The sequence below is a fragment of the Canis lupus genome, chromosome 3, assembly GCF_011100685.1.
Source record: "Canis lupus familiaris isolate Mischka breed German Shepherd chromosome 3, alternate assembly UU_Cfam_GSD_1.0, whole genome shotgun sequence".
Lineage (NCBI taxonomy): Eukaryota > Metazoa > Chordata > Mammalia > Carnivora > Canidae > Canis > Canis lupus.
This window is the reverse complement of record NC_049224.1, coordinates 66,506,745-66,530,933: the sequence shown is the minus strand read 5'-3', so window position 1 is coordinate 66,530,933 and position 24,189 is coordinate 66,506,745. Positions and strand designations below refer to the sequence as shown.

Genomic DNA, 24,189 nt, shown 5'->3' with positions numbered 1-24,189 from the left:
AAATGGCATTTCTCCAAGGTTATGTGAGAACCCAGGACAGGAGACAGGGTAATTTCCAGATCTCCTGGCTCTGGGTTCTGGGCCTGTCCTGTAGAACTCTTCACTTGGTGCTTTCAATAGTAAACAAGACTGCATAGTGAAAGAAAAAGGAAATGCAGATCCGGGGTCTTTGTCACAACATGCGATGAGGACCTCACTTTGGCAGTTATGACTCTACCTAGACTGAGAGAGGAAGGTGGCCCGACAATGATTGAAGTGAGGCGCATGCGGTGTGCCTAGCATGCTCACGCATGTTCTTTTCTTTCTCTTTTCTTTTCAGAAATCTGTCCTGGGCTTCACTGTAAGATGAGAATCCTGAGACTCAGTACAACCAATGCTGTAGAACTGGTAAATAACAAGGCCTCTTCTGCCTGAATGCAGACCTTGCATTCTCACAGGGACAGCAGACACACTCCCTAAAATTGGGCCAACGTGTGGATGGAATGTACCCAGAAGAGAGGGTCTGAGAGAGCCTGAGGATGTGTGAGACGGCTGGGTTCTGCCTACCGCCCCGATCCTAGCCTTGCATCTCCTGTCCTGTTGCTATTTATCACCAGCCCCATATGCCTGTGTGGTATACATGAGTCTGGGATGATGCCAGGGCCTGGCAGGCAATGCTTGTTTTACAGCCAAGCACACCTGCTCCTGCAGCCTGCCAAACCCTTTAGCTGCTGGCTGCTGGGCTGCATGATTATCTCCCTTCAGACCCCATGCCTGCATTCTCTTTCCATGGAAAAAAGAACACTTCTCTCTCTCTCTCTCTCTCTCTCTCTCTCCCTCCCTCCTCTCCCACCTTTCATCTCTCATTTTCTCTCCTCCTCTCACCCCCTCTCCTTCCCTTCTCTCTTTCTTTTTGTTTGGACTTTGTTCTTACTTTACAACAATAATAATACAAAAAGAAACAAAGCCTCTTTTGGATGCTTTTTTGCTGAAACTTGTAGTCAGGGCACATTCTATGCAAAAGTCCTGCACCTCTGGCTTCTACTTTTCCTCCCTAATTCAGCACCGGAATCCCTTTGCTGCTTTTTCTTCCTGCAGAATTTGTACCAAGTCTCAAACATTAGTGTTTGTTCTGACTGATGCTCTGCTGTTTGTCATGCAAATAGGATTTCGCTTCAAACATGATTTTAATTTGATGGATGTTCTGGTTGTTTGTCATGCAAGCAAGATCTTGCTGGCAGTATATTTTTTTTAGCCAACTCTGGTAACTCCCACATTCCCATAGTTACTATACTCATTTAGTCTTGTTATGTAAAGCCCAGGATTTGGGGGAAGTAAAACCACTTTGATTATATTCATTAAATTCATAATCCATAACATTTTCACATACCCATATGAATGCATCTCTATAACAAATTTTTAAATGGTTAAGAATAGCAATGATTTTTCTTTTTTTATGTATATACATATATGTGTGTACATACAGATGCAGGTGTAGGTGCATACATGTATCTGTACATGTATATTTCACTGCTATGCTTCTACGATTATTTCTTATTCATATTTATGAACATTATGATATCCTTTGTTTATTTTAAAAAAGAGGATATCTAGATCCCGGTGCCTAGTTTCAGATGCTGAGAGGAACATCGATAGTCAAAGTCCGGGGTTACTGGGATGCTGTGTGCCTGCATGGAAAGGTGTGAGGAGGCGATAATTGATGTAATGTCAGGCCCAGAGATGCAGTAGGAATAGACATGCCGGGGATGTCAGAGGTCACGCCCTAGCAGCAGGAGAGGAAGGCCTCATTAGCTCAGGATAATTTCATACTGAGGTAAGGCCACTTAAAGTGAATTCACAAAAATGGGACACATATTTTGAAGAAAATATTAAAAGCAATTTTGACTAGGGTAATGTATGATAAATGAAATAGCAATCATGAAAATAAGTTCATTTTATCATCTATTTAAAAATATTAGCCACAAATAAAATTATGACATAATTCTTAGGATGAACAACAACAAAAAAATAGGTCAAGTGGATTTCATTGTTTTGAAGGTGGATGCATGATTTTTATTAAGAGCATATAGTATTAGGATAATATATCCTTCACCTTCCAATTGTCTTTCATATCCTTCCTTAAAGAATACTGTTATTAAAAATATTTAATATTTTGTTCATTGTTCCAGGTGTTCTTCTGGATCTTTTGATAATCAAGTTATTCTCTCTTGAAATACTATGAGGGTGTCTTTTAAGTTTGTCTTTTCTTTGTTAACCGATTTAATTGCTGCTGTCTTGCATGTGTGGTTTTACAAGAGAATATGTAGTTCATTGTTATCACTTTCACTAACTTAATGAAACAGTTTGCAAATTTTGCAGCTCCCGCACAATTACTTTGCATTGTATTTTTCAAGTTGGGAGATACAATATCAAAGCAATGAATGCATTTATAGCATCTGGAAATTCCTGAAAGTCTAACCAACAAGACACCAAATACAATAGATCAAGATGGATGCTAGTGTTAGAAGGAGACGTGAGTGAGCAGTGACTCACTGGATACTCAGCTATTTCATTAATGAACATTCTTTTTCTATAATTCTCATAGAAACCATATAACTGTGGGAACAAGAACAGGAAAAACTGAGTTAACTTCAACATCTTTGGTTTAGAATCATGTCTAAATGCTGCACTAGATAGAGTAGAAGTGTGGATAGGAGACAGGAGGGAAGGGAGTGGACAAGGTCCAAAGATAGGGGAAAACAGCCAGAAGACAGAACTTGAGAGAAAATGGTTTCTTCCATAGGTTCTGGATAAGGCTTATATTTTCTGAATCTGGTTTCTGCTGGTGGCCGATTTAAAAGTGATGGAAACCTTAGCAATATAATGATGCCCTAGACTGGATACCCTGAGAAGCATACTGAGATGGAGATTAGTATGTAGAAGACTTTATCTTAGGGTCCACAACCATGGCAAGGACAGGAAGCATGCAGGATTTGGCAGAGGGAGAAGATACTTAGGGACACAGTCTCCTCAGAAAACTTAGCCAACCTTCTGAGGTTGGGATAACCCTTCAAAGTTGTCCCAAGTTGATAAGTGAGAGGTTCAAATCCAAGTCCAGTTCATACCCTCACATTGAGCAGTAGTGAGTACAGACAGTCCCAGGAGGGTGATGTGAGTTTGAACAGGTGCCTTTTGCAGTGGAAGCAATTTTTTTTAGGGAGCTCATGGGGGAGATTGCCTGCTGGCACAGTCCTTGAAGCATGGCATGATAATAATAATTTGTATTTCTTGAAAACTGACTATGTATAGTCATGAGTTCAAGTAACTTTGCCAGAATTCTTTTTTCTTTTCTTTTTTTTTTTTTTAAGATTTTATTTATTTATTCATGAGAGACACAGAGAGGGAGAGAGAGAGAGAGGCAGACAGGCAGAGGGAGAAGCAGGCTCCATGCAGGAAGCCCAATGTGGGACTAGATCCTGGGATTCCAGGATCTCACCCTGGGCCAAAGGCAGGAGCTCAACCGCTGCCACCCAGGGATCCCAAATTCTTTTTCTTAATTACCATAATAAAATTATAAGAAAAGTGCTATTATTAGGCCCACCTTAAAGATGGTGAAATTGAAGTCTAGTTAATAAGTAGAAGAGGACTAAGCCTACAGTTTATAGTCCACAGCTCTGCCTGGAGCACTATTTCTCAAACAATTGTCATGCAGATTGTCCAGGGAAACTTGCATTGGGTGCTCTAGTCCCCACACTGAAGGCATGGCAAAGTCACCCATTCATCAGTTCTGACCTATTGCTTGTGTCCTCATATCTCAATGCTTAATGCTTTCTATTGTCAGCCAACAAAATCAACAACGAAGTAGAGCTAACTGGAAATAAATAGTTTTGTTTAGAAAAAGTGTGATTTGGATTTTGGATAGAGGATTTCAGGGCAATGCCTGCTTCCAGAGAGGAGCACGACCCAAAATACTTTAGCACTTCTCTCCCACCCTGTGTAGATACTGTCTCTCTTTGAGAATGGAGAGGACACACTAAAGTGGGAAAAACTCAACGATGGATGTAGGTGATACAGATTTTTTAGACAGAGCTGAAATAATACAGACTACTCTCTCTAGAATGGATTTCCACAGGTCATTGCTCTACTAAGTGGATACCCTCAAAGTGAGGCTTTTTTGCTTTTCTGTCTGAGGATTCCTTGGCTTGTGGAAGTCAAGTGGCTCTATAACTACTTTCCTTAATCTCTATGAATATATTTCAGGTATGACAATCATATAAATCTTTCTCCTCAACTGTCTGAGCTAAATATACAAAAACTATCAATACTTACATAACAAACACAAGAATATATATATTGTGGGTCAGGAAGACAGGATATAATCACTAATTCTAATAATTATATAATTGTGGCTATATCATCATTTATGAATGACTTATGTTAGTCATTTTCACAATATTAAGCAATTTTGAAATAATGGCATAAAGGATGAATTCTATTACTACTTATGTCCTACTATGTGCAAAGGGATATGCAAAGAATTTTATACTCATGCTTGTATTTACTCTTCTAAACTTAAAAATAGATCAAGTTACTCAAGGACATTTGGATTTTATGGCAGAGCTAAAATTTTACAAGTGGGTAGGTGACTACAGATTTCTATTTCCTCTAGTCACATTGGCTCACTATAATCCTTATCAGTGTGGAGATAATTAAAACATTGTTATATGTATCTTCACCTCATAGGTCTTCTTTTTTTTTTAATGATTTTATTTATTTATTCATAGAGACACAGAGAGAGAGAGAGAGGCAGAGGCACAGGCAGAGGGAGAAGCAAGCTCCATGCAGGGAGCCTGATGTGGGACTCCATTCAGGGTCCCCAGGATCAAACCCTGGGCTGCAGGCGGCACTAAACCGCTGCACTACCGGGGCTGCCCTCATGGGTCTTCTTAAGTGTGGGAGGGGGCTCTTAGAGTTTAGGTGTTAACAACCATCCCTTGAGCTCCTATCATTGTCAGACATTAAACTTCCCACTGTGAAGGAAAAGATAAAATAGATACAGATCCTGCCTAAAAGCACTTTATAATGTGGAAGGAGATAGAACTTTATGATGTACAAGTGCTATGGCCAAAAATATAGCAAAAAATATGGCCCCAAAATATGGCTTATATTATCAAATTTCATCATTCCAATTACCTTGTAAGGTAGACAAGAACAAGTGTTATCTGCTTACTTTGGATTTTCTCAGTTTCCTCATTTGGAAAGTGGAGTTCCATTTGGTACAGTATCTAATACAGGATTCCCATATACTATCGTAAGTAGCAGACCTCACTTCTGGTCCACTGTAATCTCATGTGAACATACCCACAAATTACTATCATAAAGTAAAAAATACAATGAAAAAGTATCGCTGAAGTGCTATGATAGTTGTAGGCAGGTTAAGGAAGGAAGGAAGAGATGAAGGTAAAAAATAAAATACACAATATAAAATTTTCATTGCAGGTCTCTTATACAATGGACATTTTGTTTGTTCTGACTTTGCAGAGAGAAAGAGAGGCATGGAGAAATAAACCATTTTGTTCAAGATTTCATAGCTAGTAAGTGATACAGTTAGGAATGAAATTCAGACCCTTGCCACCCCCACTCCACCACTCGACACAGCCAGCCATGGAGAAGGGCATACAGTGGAAGAGGAGGTTAGTCCTGGGAATCAGGGAATATTGCAGTTTCAGCTCTTAGGACAAAGACTAAATTCCTCTTTTCTTCCTAAATGTATGTTATTGTGCAGATTGATGGCAGGCAGCAATGAAGATCAAGGGATTAGCTTTATAGTATTACAAAAGCTTTGGTCCTTTTCTTTTTGGTTCTGCTAATATCATTGATAATTGGATCAGACTCTGGATAGAATAGAAAATAAAGACAAGTGTGCTAGCAGAGATGTCTTATATTTCATTGCTAAATATAAATGTTAACAAAGAAAAACCACTTCCTTTCATTTGGGGAATCAGTGCTTGCCACACAAAAGCTTTAATACAAATCAAAGTAAAGTTTTATTTATAGGTAAAAATGGAGTGATCACAAAAGCAAAGCATAGAAGCTGTGGTAGGGTCTAGTTCTATTTTCTGGATATTTTTGGCTCTCTTCTTTTTGAGTACATGAAAGAATAGAACTTCTGATGCCTTTGAAGTTAGGTGGGACCTAATAAATATCTTTGGCCAATGGATCACGAGCAGAGGCGATGAGGGACAATCATCCAGTTATTAGTGCAAGGCCCTCCAGTTCTTTCTTTCTACTCAGTTTGTGAACTAATACCGGCAATGTTTGTGGCTACTTATTGGCTCAGAATTTTGAGTAATTTCCATGAGAAAAGACTCTACTCACATTCCCCACCCACCCCTGTGGATCTGCAGTGTATTTAGTGTAAGAAACACATGTTGGTATTTTAAAGATTGAGATGTGGGGGTCATTTGTTCTTGCAACATATCCCAGTCTAGCCTGGCTTATCTAGGCAAAGTTATGGGACACACAGTATAAATGTTGGTATTCTTTCCTACAATCCTCTTTAGTATCATCCTGTGTGTCATTTTGAGGGCTTCTCAAACTTAAAAATATCAATCCTTGTAGCTAAAGAGTATCTCCTCTTTCTTTATCCTTAAATCATCTCTATATCTATCTGACATATTAGAGTCAGAAATAGAGTAATAAATCTGAAAATATTATTTGTGAATATTTAATTTTGGTTTCTGGAGGAATAAACTGGGAATAAAATCCACATTCCTACTATATGTGGAAAGCATGCTAGTCAAAGGTATCACTTAACACATGATCAAATTAATATTTTTAACTCTGATAGAATCACATGGACCAAAAACCACATCAGTCAGTGAAATTACTACAGAAATCTGACTTTCAAATATTGTTAAGTGATTTAATTTACTCTAGATTTTTCCATTCTGGGAAGCATAATAAAGCATGATGCACTGTACTTATATCCATATTTTGATATGAAAGTAGACCACAAAATGGTGGTTTTACATGACTTTAAACCAATAGTTCAAAATTGAGAAGAAAAGTTACAAAAACAAACAAAATTTCTAAGCAGTTCAATTAAAAAAAAAACAACAGATGGAAAAGATAACACTGTACTCTTTTCACACAAATCTCAGAGACAGAGGGAAAACAACCACACTTTCAACAACTTCTAAGACTATGCAAGAACATCTCAAAAATATATATCTGTGCATCAACCACTTAACTGTTAACAAACAAAAATAATAGCCACTAGGGATTGAAATACTGCAATGAGACCCCTTCTGAGAAATGGAATCCTAGGTTAATGACTCACAGGAGAAGCAATTCTTTAAAAGAAACCTTGGTAAACTTTAGGATTGAAAATAAATTTCCTTAGATCTAGAACAATAAAACTTTAAAAAAATCTCTGCTAAGGTTGTATGTTCAGCACGATTTATTTGCAGTTAATTTCAGACAGATAATTCCTTACAATGCACAACCACATGAAAGATAGCAGTTCACACACACACACACACACACACACACACACACTCTAATCCTTCTTGATATGCCTTTTTATTTTGCTATGCATTATATCTCATTTTAAATTTCTATTTATTACTTAAATGTCTTGCTTTATTGGATCATTATTAAAAACTTCATCAGTATGACCTTTTCTTAAATTATTTTTGCTTTCCTATTTAATTCTTTTTTTTTTGTAATGAACTTAAACCCTTTTTGCATGTAAAGTGAACATAGGCACACTTAAGAGGATAAGTACATGTATATCTATTCTTAAATAATTTACATTTATTATACTTTGAATGCTTATTGATATCTTTGTATTTATTTCCCTTTATTTTACCCTTTCCACTAAGATCACCTGTCAATGATTGTTTAGAAATGTCTTGGTTATAAATGAGAAACAGAGGACAATGAGAGTGTTAACTTATTTTCTGGCCCTATGGGCATCCTGAGACCAAATAGCTTTTTAAACAGCCTTATTGTGCTTTTTAACTGATGTTGAATTTTCAATATTTGTAAACCTATTTTCTGTCTCATTTGCAAAGGAGATAATACTTGTACTCAGTTCTTAGAATCATATTATTTTAAATAAGTGGCTAGACGACATAAGGGTTCACTCAACGCTGGTTATCATAATTGCTATCTTCCTTCTCTTGTCTTTCTCATCATCATCTGTAATCTTTGCATCATTGGCTCCTTCATAATATTCAGATTCCCAAAGAGATGGAGAAAAGGAGGTAGTGAGAAAGAGAGAGAGAGAGAGAGAGAGAGAGAGAGAGAGAGAGATTCTTCTCAAAGAAGCCCTCCCTAATTACCCTTCTCTTGGCTATAATTCTCGGTTATCTCTATCTGAAAATGTTAAATGTATTTTTTTCATCAATCTCATTATTGTCTACCACCTCTAACTAGAGATTTGGTTCTGTGTAAGCCAAGGCTTTCTATTCTTTCCATTGTTCCGATGCTTAGGAAAGTGCCTAGACCTAATAGGACTTCACTAAGTATTTGCTGAAGAAATGAATATTGACTTGAAACTAAAATCTTTTAATTCTGTGGTCCATACTTTCTCCTGGTGTACAACAGTCCACAATACATACTACAGTTCTCCAGACTATCCAAAAACTATCACAATGTACTGAAATTATCAAAGAGAGAGTGCTTTTGATTGCTACATTTTGAGATGATGTTTTGACTGGGTCTTGGAGAAGGAACAGAGTTTTGTTTGGAGGAAACCAGGTAGAAGGAGATGATGAACATAGCATCAGCAAAGACCTGGAGGTATGAAAGATATAGCATTTTTTTGGGAACATTAAGTAGACTAAAGTCATTTGATCAGAGCAGTGAATTATAAAAGTGAAATATAGCTATATGCCAAACTAAGTCGGACATTCTTTTAATTATAAAGAATGTAGCTAATATCAAATAGGAGAGGTAGTTATATGTATCTGAAATGGTTGCAAGAAACAAATTCAACAGTGAGAGAAGTTGAGGATGACTTTTAACTTTTTTGCTGAGGGCTGATACTAATAGATGCTGGAAACACATGAGGAGAAGGGACTATTAGTAACAACTCCCACAAAGCATCAGGCATGAATTAGAGGAAGAAAATCCAGGGTCTCTAATATACCCCCATCCAAATATAAATAAACTACAGATTTATAAAGAATTATAGAAATCAAGAATATGACTAAACCATCAAACTAATGCAAAATCAGTGACAAATATCATAAAATATAAATCATGCTTTAATTCGATCTGCAATAATGTAAAAAATGTAACTTAAAAAATCAAGATAGAAAATAAAAAACGAAAAAAAACTATTAGCATTGATGATGTAACTTCTGTCTTGGTATCCATGTAAGTTGGTTTATGTTAACACAAGCACAGATGTTACTTCCTTGGTTCACATTTTTCTTATTGTATAATTGTTTTCACATTCCAATATTGTACTTTGTAGTTCCTTTCTCAATAATTTTGGATTTCCTTAAATGATAATCTTTCTTTTTATTTCTTTAACTTTCCCTAATTTATAAACTAGGGGATCAATATCTTGCATAACTGACAACCCCGACCCATTTTCTCTATGGTTAATTCCACTCTCTTCCCATTTATGTTTTCTTTTCTACCTGGCTAGGGAATATTGGCAGAAACTGGACAGGAGTTACTTTTTCCCCTCCAAATTGGATACATGGCCAGCACCATGGACAGCACCACAACCCACATCACTGCCTTAATATTTAGTTGGACAAATTCACCTCACATATCTCTTTCTTCTTTGCTTTGCTCGATATTATTTCTCCTCTCACACGAATTCTAAGTGTGTACTCCCTCGAGCTAACCCATTGAAACCACAAAAAATATAGTTTAATGCCATGTCTTATCAGCTTAATTGCATACGTTTGGTTTTACTTATGTTTTATAATGTTAAAAAGTTTACTGGATCATAACTTGTTAAATAAAAAAAAGTACAAATCTTGGCAGGAAAACACTAAATTCGTGGGTGATGAGAAATATCATTTAATTCAATAGACATTATTGACTCCTTAACTTATAGTAAATTCTAAGGAAAGATACCAAGGGGAGTGAGGGGAAAGAGAGTGGGAGGGGAGAGAAGAGAAACAAGGAGAAGCAGATGAAGCAGAAGAAGAAGCAAGAAGAGTAGGAGGAGAAGAAGGAGAAAATAAAGAAGAAATAAGGGGAAATAGAAAAGGGAGAAGGGAGGGCAGGAGGGAAGGAAAGAAAGGAAAGAAGGAAGGAAGGAAGGAAGGAAGGAAGGAAGGAAGGAAGGAAGGAAGGAAGGAAGGAAGGAAGGAAAGATGGAAGGAAGGAAGGAAGGAGACAAACATGGAACAGGGAGGGGGAAACTAATTAGAGGGACAGAGAGGGAGAGAGAAAAGAGAAATAAGATTCAATCTCCAATGACAGCAGGAAACCTTATTATTAAGATAAGATTGGCATGTGTAAAATTATCTATCATACTGGATAATCTGTGATTAGTGCTAGAAAAAAAACTCATTTAGATTAGTTAGAAAAAGTGAAATTGCTAAGTATGAATCCTTTACAATTATATATCATGTTAAAACAAATTATTTTCATCTAGTCTTAAAATTTAATTTTAAATCTTTATTATGGCTCTGTAAGGTCTATATCTTAGATATCATACCCTATTTTGCAAATAACAGACATTGACACTCTGTGAGATCAAATAACCTGTCTCCATTCTCAGAGCCAGTAAATAGGAAATTTGGTTCTGCAATCTAAATCTCACCATCAATATTTCTCACTCTATGCTTTCTTTTTTTATATTGTCCTTCTGTGATATTTTGTCCTCTTTTTAGCTTGAAATGTTTTGCTTATTAGCTTATCATCAACAATGTCCCCCATTCCCTGCCAAGAATAGAAGAATCTCTTGGCCTTGGTTTGTGAATATTTGTGTAATAAAATCTGTGTAAAAACACAAAAATAAAAATGAAACAAAACTTACCTTGTGAGACCACATGCTTTCATTAAACAAACTTTTAATTAGCATCTACAATGTGCTAGGCACTGTGCTAAGCTCCCATAATATAGTGTGAACAAGATAGAGCTCCTGATCTTTAAGAGCTTAGATAAATATGAGGAGACAAGGAATATTATCAATCTATTATAGAACCACAGGGCATATATCTGGAAGACACAGCTGTTAGTATAATTAAATACAAATGGTACCCTGTACATGTACAACCTTGAGAGTAAGTAACTTCTTGATTTTGTATCTTAGGATACTCCCTTGTCTCAGCCTTATGCTAGCTCTGATGGCAGAGATCCTTATTTTGTTATACTTCCTGGAATAGAAATGTATATCAATCATCAGCAATAGTTTTTTTTTAAAGGTGTCATAACAGGTGGGATAGAAGAAATAATATAGTAAGTTATGCACAATTTATTATATTAACAACTTCCTTATAAGACCACAGTCCATGGTCCCTCTATTTTCTGCCAATCCCTTCTCTTAGGGTGACCTAAATATTTATTCCCAAATATTCTATCTTCATTGGATTGTCATAGTTTTCCATTGACCAGGACTATTTTCACGAGAGCACTAAAGTTACCCTAGTGACTTCCTTGGTTGCCATTCAGATTCTTCCTTTTCTCCATTGGGTAGAAGCAACTTAATTTCTTCCTAGTGAATGAAATCAAGTTCCTTGTGATAATCACCCTCTCTGTCGTTCAGTTCAGTAGCCAAATGATCAGGGTATTTTCTTGTCTTCTAAGTTAATAAAAATGTTGCTATTCTCTGTTAGGGAAACATTATTTTCTTAAGAAATACAATAATTGGAATTCAAAAATTCTCTAAAGGGGTTATGAGATATACAGTGAAGTGAGATTGGTCTCTCTGACTTTCACTTCTTTGTTCCCAGACCTGTCTATTCTGGCTTTGGGGGAAAATGACACCTCAAACTGGGATGGTTATTGGTTTAGATCATGTATCACTTTATGTAGGACAACATTAATACTTGAGGATGGCTTCTTCTAGCTAATACTATAAGTAAGCTTTAAATGGTTGCCCTGCTTTTAGGGAAGGAAGCTGTGTGTGAGTTCTACAATTCTATTGGACTACATGTCTATGGATGAAGGATTACATGATAAGACAAACAAATTGCATATGCAAAAGTTTTGCTTTATTTAATTTGCCGTATAGTTTCTTAGTTAGATAAGATGCTGTTTTGGACACTGAAGTGATGATTATGGCATTCTGTAAGTCCACATGTGGTTGTGCTGACAAAGCATGGGAGGCAGTCATCCTTATCCAGAATAATATTCTAAAATATCTATTCTCAAGAATAAAAATTACTACTGCCTCATGATGGAGGGGTTCCAATGTAATTCACTAGGCATTGGCCACTAGTTATCGCAGGAAATGGTGTTATATTTGGGCTTAATATTGGCATCCCCTGATGTCAAGATAGACATTCAGTCGTTTCAGTACCTGGATCAGTTTTGGTGGGGCTTAATTTATGTCTTTGTGCTCATGCTTGGGCTTCTTCCTGCCAACACTGTATAATGAGCCACAGAAAAAGCATCAGTATTTCTTGGGAAAGGGGCTGACATCCACAGTATAAATGATCTTATCTTACTAAGAACCTTTCCACAGTGGATGACCTCCTGTGGGCCCTTATGTAGTACAGAATATGTGTTATATATATATATATATATATATATATCCAATCCAAAAAATCTATGCATACACTTCTTTCCCAGACCTTCTTGTCACTAATCTTGCAGTTTTGGTCTTTTACATTACCTAAAAGTAGCAAGCCAACAAATTGGCCACTACCATAAGGGTGTGTAGACTCATCACATCATCTTTCTTAATGGAAAAAGAGGGGAAAAAACCAGATGTGTTGCTCATAATTTTGCCAATGAAGAGAATTTCCATTCATCATTGGCTTAATAGCCACTTGTATTATTTGCTTCTTATGATGCTTCTTATAGTCTCTTGTTCACACCTATTTCCAGAACCCTAGGTTTACTCCAGACCCTATGGTAAATAATTATATAGGTATAATCTGCAAGCATAACACCTTGTGCTAGCACTGTAGACTTTTCACCTCTGAGGTTTCCCTGTTCCTGTTGAGATGTGAGGGATGAGTCAATGCCCACCCTGGAAGTGCAGACCAATTCAAACTCTGTGAATGTAACTTTAACCAGTGGAAGTTAATAGAGAGTGACAAAGGCTAACATCAATTAAGGCAATGAAAAATTATAGTTTCTCATCCAGTTTCCAGATTGAAGTTGACTCATAGACCCCAAGTCAACTGATAGAAAGCAGAGTCAGAACCCCTTAAGAAAAGACCCTGTAATGCCATCACAATTATAAAGTAAATATTTATCTCATAATTTTACAAAAGCCTTTTTAAAGATTTATTTTAGAGACAGAGCACAAGTGAGAGTAGGGACAGAGGGAGAGGGAGAGACAGCATCTCAAGCCAACTTCCCGCTGAGTGGGGAGACTCACACAGGCTTGCTCTCAAGACACTGAGATCATGACCTGAATTGAAATTGAGAATCTGATGCTTAACTGACTGAGCCATCCAGGCACCCCACAAAAGCCCTGTTAGCTTAGAGGAAAATTTTACTAAAAATATTCAGAGTTTTAAGACTACTGGATACAAAAGTTTGTATAATATCAGTGTGAAAGTGTCCTCATGGTCCTCTGATTAGATTGGGAGCCAGTAGAGGCAGAGCAAAAATGGAGTTTGGCCCAAGGCCATTTCTTTTTGGGTCTAATGAATCTGCAGACCTAGCTGCAGTTATATTTCTGGTTTCAAAATGTGTAAGTAATGACAGTACATTTAACAGCCAACACTCTTCATATTGGTTCTCTGTCCCATAAAATGAGGGTTATTATTATTGTGGTATATATCTTTTTTGACTCCTAATATTGACATATGACTAGTGATATAGGAGACTGGATAGGAGAATGGAAGACTGTAAGCAAGGAATTCTAGGCAAGTATATGTGCATGAATAAATGAGATTTTATCACATGGTGTAAGTCAGGGCTTTTTTTAAAGTGAGTGTGCTTTCGGGATCCCTGGGTGGCGCAGCGGTTTGGCGCCTGTCTTTGGCCCAGGGCGGGATCCTGGAGATCCCGGATCGAATCCCACGTCGGGCTCCCGGTGCATGGAGCCTGCTTCTCCCTCTGCCTGTGTCTCTGCCTCTCTCTCTCTCACTGTGTGCCTATCATGAATAAATAAAAATTAAAAAAAAATAAAATAAAGTGAGTGTGCTTTCTTTTCCAACTTCAAGTAGTGAAGAGTCCTCTTTTTCATCACTAATGTGGCATATTAAGCCTATCACATACTAAGTTTCCATGTATAAATAAAGATTTGTTTCTGGACCCCTAGCCTATTTCATTGGTCAAATTTCTATCCTTTACCTTTCTCAGTACTAAACACTCTCTCTCTCTCTCTCTCTCTCTCTTTTTATTGGAGTTTGATTTGCCAACGTATAGTATAACACCCAGTCACCCCATCCCCCCGCCCACCTCCCCTTCCACTACCCCTTGTTTGTTTCCCAGAGTTAGGAGTCTCTCATGTGTTTCTCTGATATTTCCCACTCAATTTCTCTCCTCTCCCTTATAATCTCTTTCACTATTTTTTATATTCCCCAAATGAATGAGACCATATAATGTTTGTCCTTCTCTGATTGACTTACTTCACTCAGCATAATACCCTTCGGTTCTATCGACGTTGAAAGCAGATGGTGGGTATTCGTCATTTCTAATGGCTGAGTAATATTCCATTGTATATATAGACCACATCTTCTTTATCCATTTATCTGTCAAAGGACATCTCAGCTCCTTCCACATTTTGGCTATTGTGGACATTGCAGCTAAACATTGGGGTGCAGGTGTCCCAGAGATTCACTGCATCTGTATCTTTGGGGTAAATCCCTAGCAGTGCAATTGATGGGTCGTAGGGTATTTCTATTTTTAACTCTTTGAGGAACCTCCACACTGTTTTCCAGAGTAGCTGTACCAGTTCACATTCCCACCAAAAGTGCAAGAGGGTTCCCCTTTCTCCCTATCCTCTCCAACATTTCTTGTTTCCTATTTTGTTAATTTTCACCATTCTCACTAGTGTGAGGTTGTATCTCATTGTGGTTTTGATTTGTATTTCCCTGATGGCAAGTGATGCAGAGCATTTTCTCATGTGCTTGTTGGCCATGTCTATGTCTTCTTTGGTGAAATTTCTGTTCATGTCTTTTGTTCATTTCATGATTGGATTGTTTGCTTCTTGGGTGTTGAGTTTAATAAGTTCCTTATAGATCTTGGATACTAGCCCTTTATCTGATATGTCATTTGCAAATATTTTCTCTCATTCTGTACATTGTCTTAGTTTTATTGACTGTTTCTTTTGCTGTACAGAAGCTTTTTATCTTGATTAATTCCCAATAATTCATTTTTGCTTTTATTTCCCTTATCTTCATAGAGGTATCTTGCAAGAAGTTGCTGTGGCAAAGTTCAAAAAGGGTGTTGCCTGTGTTCTCTTGTAGGATTTGGATGGATTCTTGTCTCACATTTAGATCTTTCATCTATTTTGAGTTTATCTTTGTGTATGGTGTAAGAAAATGGTCTAATTTCATTGTTCTGCACATGACCAAATGGGATTTATCCCCGGGATGCAAGGCTGGTTCAACACTCGTAAAACAATCAATGTGATAGATCATATCAGCAAGAGAAAAGAACAAGAACCATATGATCCTCTCAATAGATTCAGAGAAAGCATTTGACAAAATACAGCATCCATTCCTGATCAAAACTCTTCAGAGTGTAGGGATAGAGGGAACATTCCTCAGCATCTTAAAAGCTATGTATGAAAAGCCCACGGTGAATATCATTCTCAATGGGGAAACACTAGGAGCCTTTCCCCTAAGATCAGGAACACAACAAGGATGTCACTCTCACCCCTGCTATTCAACATAGTACTAGAAGTCCTAGCCTCAGTAATCAGGCAACAAAAAGAAATAAAAGACATTCAAATTGTCAAAGAAGAAGTCAAACTCTCCCTCTTTGCAGATGACATGATACTGTACGTAGAAAACCCAAAAGACTCCACCCCAAAGTTGCTAGAACTCATACAGCAATTTGGCAGTGTGGCAGGACACAATATCAGTGCTCAGAAATCAGTGGCATTTTTATACACTAACAATGAGACTGAAGAAAGAGAAATTAAGGAGTCAACTCATTTACAATTGCACCCAAAAGCATAAAATACCTAGGAATAAACCTAACCGAAGAGGTAAAGGACCTAAAAACTACAGAACACTTCTGAAAGAAATTGAGGAAGACACAGAGATGGAAAAATATTCCATGTTCATGGATTTGAAGAATTAATATTGTGAAAATGTCAATGCTACCCAGGGCAATTTACACATTCAGTGTAATTCCTATCAAAATACCATGGACTTTCTCACAGAGTTGGAACAAATAATCTTAATATTTGTGTGGAATCAGAAAAGACCCCGAATAGCCAGGGAAATATTGAAAAAGAAAACCAGAGCTGGGGGCATCACAATGCCAGATTTTAGGTTGTACCACAAATCTGTGGTCATCAAGACAGTGTGGTACTGGCACAAAAACAGACACATAGATCAATGAAACAGAATAGAGAATCCAGAAGTGGACCCTCAACTCTATGGTCAACAAATATTCGACAAAGCAGGAAAGACTATCTACTGGAAAAAGGACAGTTTCTTCAATAAATGGAGCTGGGAAAATTGACAGCCACATGCAGAAGAATGAAACTAGACCATTCTCTTACACCATACACAAAGATAAACTCAAAATGGATGAAAGATCTAAATGTGAAACAAGAATCCATAAACACTTTCTTAACTGGAACTTTACAGTATGGATATTATATCTCTTCTTCCAGTCCTCTCTTCCTATTGCAATTTTCTTATTGGAATTCTTTGTATGTATGAATCAATTTGGATTTTATGTAATTATTCATGGTATTGAGTCTTTCTTGGCATTTACGTGTGTATGTGTCCATTTGGGTCCAATCAGGAGCAGGCAAACCACACAGTGAGTTGAATGTTATTAAAAGTAAGAAAATTGAAGTTTTTATCAAAAGACTCCTGGAAGAATGTGAAAATCCCAGTTATGCACTGAGAGAAGATAGACATATATTTTTAAAATATTTTATTTATTTATTATTGAGAGACTCAGAGAGAGAGACAGAGACACAAGCAGAGGGAGAAGTAGGCTCCATGCAGGGAGCCTGATGCGGGACTCGATTCGAGTACCCCAGAATCACACCCTGAGCCAAAGGCATACACTCAACTACTGAGTCACCCAAGTATCCCAAGATAGAAATATTTCTAACTATAACAAAGAATATGTATCAAGATTATACAATAAGAATGCTAAAAATCCACAGAAATAATATGCAAAAGGCATAAAGATGTATTTCATAAATGAGGAAACACATATTCAGTAAATATATGAAAAACAGAAGGGAGATGGACACCCTAGTTAAGAAATCAGTATTACAACGGCACATCATTTTACACCTATTGGATTAGAAAAATTAAAATAAAATCACAATACAAAGCATTGGAGAGCCTTATACATTTTTAGTGAGTACATAAGATGGTAAAATCACTTTGGAAAATGACTTGATATTATTTCCTAAAGTTTTTAAACCTTTTGACCCAGAAAACCCATTCCTGTGATAATACTGAAAACAAAAGTCTTACTCATGCATAGCAGAAGACATCTATGAAAATGTTTATAGCAGTGTTATAATGAATACTATGATGAATGTTATAATGAAAGCCTGGAAACAGCCTTAAGTCTGTCATCACGGGAGTAGATGAATAATCTGTGGAATAGTCACACAGTAATATTATCCAGGGTCAATGCTACAAAGTTGGATGGATCTTTAGTGCCATAATGCTAAAGAATAAAAGTAACTTTCAAAAATTACTCACTACTTGATTCTTTTAAGTGTGCATGTGTGTGTTTTGCTTATAACATTTAGGAATATGAATAGATGGTGCTCTCTATAAAAAGGAGAGCATGAGAATTATAAATACAAGATTCCTATTGATATTTATACTTTGTTAGTGGAAGTAGAGATCTGAGCTGATGGGAGAAACTTGCACTGAGGTGTAAGTTTGTTAAGGTTCCAGTTTGGTTTTCCATTTTGGGTTATCATAAATTAGTTATATCATTGAAAATAGCCAAGTAAAGTTTAAATATAATTGGAGTAAATAGAAAGGACACTCACCTAATATAGCACAGGAATCAGTGAAGTCTTTAAATCATAAATATATTCTGGGATCAATTTCATAGGATTGTAATAAAATGTCAGTACGTTATGTGCTATTTTTGGATATAGGCTCTGGCATAATCAAAGCTTAGAATTACTATTTATTCTGGTAAATTTTCTAAACTTTCTTGTATTCAGTTATTTTATAGATAGTGGTTGCCTATTATCAAAGGGAATGATGATAGTATCTAACTCATAGGGTTATTTTTTTAAATGATTGATTGATTTATTTTAGAGGGAGTGATAGAGCACTGTGGAAGGCCAGAGGGAATGGAAGAGAGAGAGCATCTCAAGCAGACTCCCCATTGAGCATGAAGCCTGACACAGGGCTCAATCTCATGACCCTGAGGTCATGACCTGAGTCAAAACCAAGAGTCAGACACTTAACTGACAAAGCCACTCACACATCCCAAACTCATAAAGCTATTATAAGGATTATATAAGTGAATACTCATGTACTTGGTAATGCTCACATTAAGCCAAAACATAGTAAATGATCAAAAATGATTTTTGTGTGTTCACATATGTAATTTCATTTAAGCCTCATAATAAACCTGTAAGGTTATCCTTACTTTATTTATGACATTCATGCTGGTTAAGAGACTTTTATAAGTCTTCTTCTTTTTTTAATACATTGAGGATTGCTATGTCTTTTTTTTTTTTTTTTTCCTGTGAAACTTAGTCCCAAGTCTTCTTGATTTAGAATTTGAACTCAGGTCTATCAGACTTCAATATATCTCCTGTGCTTCATCTATATTTTCCTAACATATTAATTTTTGATGACCATCAGAACTGATAAGGGTAGAAAAGGCTAAGGTTGCTTTCAAGTGTCTTTAATTCAAATGTAAGATAATGTATATATATATACACACACATCTTATACTTTATTATTGAATATGTTGGGGTCACACTGAACAGATTTTACATGGTTGTACCATTTAATGTAGGAGTGAGTTATACTTGATCCAGGGAAGCTCAACCTAGAGAAGCAAAATATTTCATTAATAGGAGGTAGGGCAGGATTTTTAAGATTTTGCTTAAATTCTCAGTACTTTTGATTATAAGCCATGCTGCTTGAGAACACTTTCCAAGTATTTGCAATTGGCTGAGTCTTCTCCCCATACCCTGCTGAGTTCTGAGAATCATGAATCAATAGTCAATTGTTCACAGTAATCAAATTCTACCTGAAAATGTTGTAAAATACAACTAGATGTGAAATGCCATATCTTGTAGAATGGAGCCATTTTCAGATTTAATCTTTTTATTACCTACCAAACTGGGAGCACACACACATAGATACACACATCTTTACTCAGAGCAACAGAAGTCAACATTTTCCCAGTCAACAGACTTCACTTTCAACAACCAACAGAATAAAATGCCAACTTCACTAAGTCCCTTGAGCACCAAGATGAGTTTTTATAGAACACTGTGATGGAATTTTAAAAATTAGTATGAAAATAATCACTACAATGGAATAAACAAAAACAGATTTGTTTCTTTAAGAGACAAAATGATTTGGGGATCTAGAATTTCTTTGATTCAACCTAAGTGGATGAATGGCATTCCTGATGGGATGGTTCTGGATTAGGCATGCCATTTGGATTAAAATGCATATGTTGTATTTGGTGTCTCCTTGATTATCAAAAATCAGTTGTTTCTAGATGTGAGCTTTCTTTCTTTCTTTTTTTTTTTTTTTTAGATGTGAGCTTTCATAGGAGAATTGCATCCTATGGGAACATTCAAAGAGGGAAAGGGCTGTGCATATTGGCCCCTAATGATGAACTATAGAATTCTTCCTTCCAATTCCCTCATCTTACAAAAGAAGATAGAGGAACACAGAAAATTGTCAAAATTCCTGGATCCACTGGGGCTGAATCAGATCTGCTGATTCTGAATCCAATGGCTCTTCCATTTTACCAGAGTGGTAGTGAAGATTCTGTATGTTCATTGTCTTCTGGCCTTTGTGGTTACTGTCTATGCGGCCACTCCTCTCACTTCCTGACAATTGTTCCACCTGGAAGAAATTGTCTGATGATCCAGTTGGCAGATTTGGGCCTTTGTTCCTGACCACCCCTCATCCACCCTCTGTGGCATCTTTAGCATCTCTCTCTTTACTGAGTTATTGCTGTAATCACAATGTATGTTTAGTGCTTTTTCCTTCAGTAAAGATCTTCCATAGGCTCTATTTCCTGCATGAAGACAGCAGAACTTCCCTTCCTCATTCTTTCAGCTGTTAAGATTTCCTCTTCCTATGTTGCTATTCAGATGTTTGCCACTATTTTTGTTTGTTTGTCTCAGTTTTATTTATTTGTCAGTTTGTTCTCTAGATTTCAGACTTATGTCAGAGGTGATTCTATTTTTTTCCGATGGTGCTTTTGCCTCAAGACTTTTCTCCCCTGAGCTGGAACAGGAGTCTGGGATTACCCATCACCCACTGTGGCCTCCTGCATTGCAAACATGATGCTATTACTTGCACAGAAGATTCCCTTGCAGTCTCTCTTGGGCCACATGTGCCTGAACTTCCTCCACCGCATGAGGTGGATTAGGGGAAGGGTACTGGGTTACACATGGAATAAAGTATCTCAGACTCCAGGTTTTGTGTGGGGTAGTATATCAATGTGCAGTAGGCTGTGGAGGGGTTTTGAGGGGTGATGACCTCAAGGCATGCTGAGTCAGAAGTCAGGTAAACAATCTGAAGGAATTATTAACTCACATGAATCTAAAAGGGAGAGTAGAGGTTAAAAGGCAACCGGGTAGAAACTTGGCATGCTACCAGAGGGTGAGAGTTTGAAATTTACCAATGGAAAACATCCTGAGAAATCCAGGAGACTGGGACAGCCCTAGTGGCTCAGCGGTTTAGCGCTGCCTTCAGCCCAGGGCCTGATCCTGGAGACCCCGGATCAAGTCCCAAGTCAGGCTCCCTGCATGGAGCCTGCTTCTCCCTCTGCTTGTGTCTCTGCCTCTCTCTTGTCTCTCTGTGTCTCTCATGAATAAATAAATAAAATCTTAAAAAAAAAAAAAAAGGAAAAGAAATCCAGGAGACTGAGGGATTTCCTGCTGTTGTTTATTTTAGAGATCCTGAAGTCCTATGTGGAACAGGGGAGGGTCTTTGAGGCTCTGGCAAGATCTGATGGCTACCTTACTTCTCTCAGTTCTTCCGTATCAAAGTAATTTCAGATTGGACCAGCCCGAGCTCCCAGGCTTATGCTTTGTTTCTTGATTTTTTTGTTTTGTTTTGTCTCCTTTTTTTTTTTGTTGTTGTTGTTGTTTGTTCTTTTTCTTTAAAAGTGAGTCACCAAATGGGAGAAGAAACATAAATGTTTAAAGAGATAAAGTATGAATTTCATAATTTCTTTGCTCCTCCCACCCCATAGCCTTTTTTTAGTTATGTCATGTCTTCTTACCCTGGGGGTAAATAATTGCTATTCTGTGAGAAGTCTTCAGGGTCTCACAGAGTTCTTTCTCAAAGAGAAAGCGAGTTTCCAACAATACTCTCAGGAGGACTATGCAACATGTCTCTGGCAATGATAAAACTTAACAACAGCAACAAAACCTGTCTCTTTCTTCCCTGCTCCTTACCCAGGTCTCCTGAAACAAATCCCTTATCAATACTATTGCTAAGCCTGGTAGACCCTTCCATATCCTCATCCAGATACTGCATCTTTGTGAGTTTGCACTGAACTAGCACAGTGCCTGGCACATAGTAGGGATTTAATAAATGAAGAGACTCTCTCTCCCCTTGGCTTTCAGAACATGAAAACTATGCTAGGTCTTTTTTCATTTGTCAAATTTCCCCTTTACTGTCTGTCTTTTTCCTCCTGTCTCCATATTTAGGACTTCTTTCACATCCACCTTCACTACTTATGAGACAGGGCAGTCTTGCTCATTTCTCTTCCTAGGCAAGGCGACTACATTTCCAAGCTTTCACTGAAACTGACTTAGGGATAGACATATAACTAGGTTCTGCCAATAGATTATGTGTGTGGGCTCCTTTCACTCCTAGCTATCAATTCCTGGCTTGATGATCCTCTTTACTCTCTTCCTTCTACATGAATGACCTTACAGGACAAGTGTTAAAGATGGGACTGTCACATGCTGGGAGGAGCCTGGATCCCTGAGTCTTTCCCTGGAAAACAGTTACTTAGAAGTACTACCCAACCAATGGTGGCTCTGTAACTTGAGTGAGAAATAAAATTTTATTGTGTCAAGAGGGTGAATTTGGAGGTGGTTTGTTCTTAGCTTCTTCAAGTTTAGACAAGTTACTTACCTGTGAACCTAAATTTCTTAAACAAATGATGGAGGCACACAAATCCTCTATATACTGTTGTAGTAAGGATTATAAGAGGGAATACCTGCATCAGGCAAGAGCAATGGTTTTCAAGCACCAATAATAGGGTCTTAGATGGGGCAAGGGTACTGGTGTTTTCTGGGATCCACAATGGGCTGTCCATTATGTTGGGTCCTTCGCATGTTTGTTCAGTGATTTTTCACAATGACCCCAGGAGATGGAGCTTGTTATCCTGATTTTACTAAAAGGAAATCTGAGCTTTGAGAAATAAAGAAACTTGCCCAACTCACATAGCCAAAAAGTGTTGCAGGCACGATTCAAACCTAGCCATGGTTTATCTCTGTAGCTCCAAGCTCTGTGCCCTTAATATGAAATGAAGTACTTCACCTAGTGGTGGCTATTTTATGGCACTGGTCCTTGGGTTTTTCCTGTTTATACACACCCTCAAGCTGTATTTTCAATGACCACATCAACAAGAGTGGTCCTCACAGCTGTGTCTTTCATTCCCATGCTCTTTCCCAGTCCATAGGCTTCTCTGCTGGTTTCCAGCTGGGCATATACACCTGGGTGCCCATTCAGTGCCTCCAACTCAACATATCCAAAGGAATCTTATCAGCCTTTCTATTCCCTTTCATTTTCTATTTCTTTTCTTTTTTTTTTTTTTTTTTCAGATTCTCAGACTCAAAACTTTAAAGGCCTCTGATGTTTTGCACTGTCTTTCTTTAATTATTCCCTAAGTTCTATTGTCTCTGACCTGGCAACTTTTTTCCTTTCTTGTTCCAGAAGCTCCAATAGAGTAAAGAGCATTTTAAACTCAACTTAGACTACTGTAGTAGCCTCACAGCTAGTACTAGTCTCTTCATTCCTGACCCTTCTCCCGCCTTAACAACACATATACTGTTATCTAAGAATCAACTTACCATTCTACCTTCACAGTGTACTAAGTAAGTGCCATGCCCATTACATTGCAGATAATACCAAGAACTGAAGATGTTTCAGGAGGACTTGGGCCCTTGAGCTCTGGAGGGGGTTTAACTGCATTGTGCCACTCAATTAGTTGTAAACCAAAGAGCCAAAGAAGTATGGAGAAACATCTTCAGGTGGGAAAGCTGTTCTCAAACAGGTAGACAGTCAGCTGATATGGCCAGTCTGACAGGTTCAGCTTGAAGAAAGCAGATCGTACGAGGGAATGAGATGGAGGTATAATGTAGGGGTTGAAGTTAGCATTCATGATTCAGTTCTGAGGTTGGGTTGTCATTTTATTTTATTTTAATTTTTTGTAAAGATTTTATTTATTTATTCATGAGAGGCAGAGAGAAAGAGGCAGAGACACAGGCAGAGGGAGAAGCAGGCTCCATGTAAGGAGCCTGACATGGGACTCCATCCCAGGTCCCCAGGATCAGGCCCTGGGCTGAAGGTGGCGGCAGTAAACTGCAGAGCCATCTAGGCTGCCCCTGGGTTATCATTTTAAAAGAAAAGCCAGTGATCTCTCTTAAATGTGAAATCTTGCTGCAGATTCTTCAGTGCATCTGCCATCAAAGGGAGGAATCTCATATCTTAATACCCT

At 37.6% G+C, this 24,189-nt stretch overlaps 1 long non-coding RNA gene across 2 annotated transcripts in view; it reads left to right on the top strand.

The window, feature by feature from the left end:
• Nucleotides 1–24,189, top strand: part of LOC111095266 — a 93,102-nt gene that overhangs the window by 10,474 nt on the left and 58,439 nt on the right. For both annotated transcript variants that reach the window (XR_005357226.1, XR_005357225.1), the window contains exon 2: nt 320–387. This is a non-coding gene — a long non-coding RNA (uncharacterized LOC111095266). The remainder of the gene's footprint in view (nt 1–319; nt 388–24,189) is intronic.